Genomic DNA, 2,037 nt, shown 5'->3' on the forward strand with positions numbered 1-2,037 from the left:
AACCTGCAGATTTCCTCTTCCGTCAACTCCTGCGATGCCATGAAGATAAGGCAGGCTAGATGGGGAAGGGACCGGGGAGATTAGTAGACGAAGATGATCACGAAGATTCTCCGTGTGTGTGTGTCTTCTTCTTCGTTTACTTTTTACCGCTGCTCTCTTCTCTTCTTCGTGTCTTCGGAACGAACACGAAAATGCACTCTTCGTGTTCGTTTTCATGTTCGCCCGAAGACGAATATATCTATTTATAATATTTAATATACCCTAACTCCATCTATATTGTAAACCAGTCTGAGTGAGACTCTCCTCAACTTTTATTTCTTAAAGTCAAATTGTTATGTTATGTACTACTTATTATGTCCTATATACCCATTATAAAGCAATGCGTAATAGGATGGAGCCATATAAATCATAATAGTATTTAGATTCGTATGGATTACAATTTAATCAAAATTTGTCAATTTTGTCAATATGTATGAATCTCTGAAAACGAGCGATCCCCAATGAAACAAAGACTAAGCGAAGTTATCTGAATTATCGTTAGAAATTTGGTGTTTTTTTCCCACTCTTACTCTCTCTCACACTCTCATTCACATTCAGTCCACTTCTTCTCTTGCATCTTCTTGTGTCTTCTTTCTTCGTCTGATGAACGAGAGCGTGAGAGTGTGAGAGAGTGTAAAGGAGTCTAAGAGAGTGAATACGGGCTTTTCCGAATGTAAAAAGCCCTCGAATTTTGTCTGAGCTGAAATGTCAGGAAATAAAATCATTACCCAAAAAGAAATGGACCAAAAACAAAATGAAAAAATTGTCCGAATCGTTTTTGGTCACAAGCATAGTACTACTAATAATATATCTTTACAGAGTATATATACTGTACACTGTCTATATATATATATATATATATATATATATATATATATATATATATACACGCACACACCCAAATAGCCTTTTTTTTCTGCTACCATGTCGTCTGCCCTAAATAAATCCATTAAACTCAGGTAAATCACATAGAGCAGTTTATCATGCTGTGCAAATACACATAGAGTGTACTACAATCCAAGTTTAATGAATCACTTGTCAAATCCTGTTGTGGTGACAACTGACAAGGATGGGAATTTTGGCATGATTATGTGAATCACTGTAATTCGTTGGAATAGTATGGTAATTTGACTTGATTTAACAACACATTTTCTGAATAGTCAAAAACTGCACGATGTGAAATGTATTCTTTATGTTTAGTTACATTTAAAAAAGACAAGCTAATGACATACTATATATTACATATAATATTATAAAAGTAAGTGTACATTATACGTTTTTGTAAAAAATATAATGTATATATATATATATATAATATATATATATATATACTGTATATATATAATATATAAATATAATGTATAATATAATAATGTACATTATATAAATATAATGTATGTATATATATAATATATATATATAAACAGTATACAGTGCTGCAAGGAGGTTTATATCTTCTCTAGCTCTTAGCAGGTACTCTATAGGTTAATACAATGCAAATGACTGCAGAATCCAAGTGAGAATGGCCAGCATCTAATATCTTGCCCTATTCCCACTGTGGGGTGGGCTGTGCCTGCTGATTGGGCCATTCTATTGGTCGCTGCTGTGGTAATAAGACCAGTTTTAAACTTCCCCAGCACTACGTGTTATGTGTAGAAGTAGATAGCAGGGCAGCATGCAACTCCTGCCATAAAACTCACTCCAGTGATAGCATTTCACAGTGTCCTGGGTAGTGATGTCATCATGTTGATGCTATGGAATATGAATCAAATATTTTGAGTCATGAAAGTGTCTATTTCAATGGTAAAAGGACACAAAATGCCTTCATGACATGTTGAACAAAAATGCCACATGGACGTTATGATAAGCACCTTGGCGTTTATTTTGGACTGATTCATTTGGTTCTAGAACAATTCCTTATCCTGGCATTGTTTGGGGCTTATCTGGGGAGTTTAGAAGGAGAAATATATAGCCATGTATCATAATAGATACAATAAA

The sequence above is a fragment of the Sceloporus occidentalis genome, unplaced genomic scaffold, assembly GCF_023333645.1.
Source record: "Sceloporus occidentalis isolate IW3139 unplaced genomic scaffold, rSceOcc1.0.p SCAF_18, whole genome shotgun sequence".
NCBI lineage: Eukaryota > Metazoa > Chordata > Lepidosauria > Squamata > Phrynosomatidae > Sceloporus > Sceloporus occidentalis.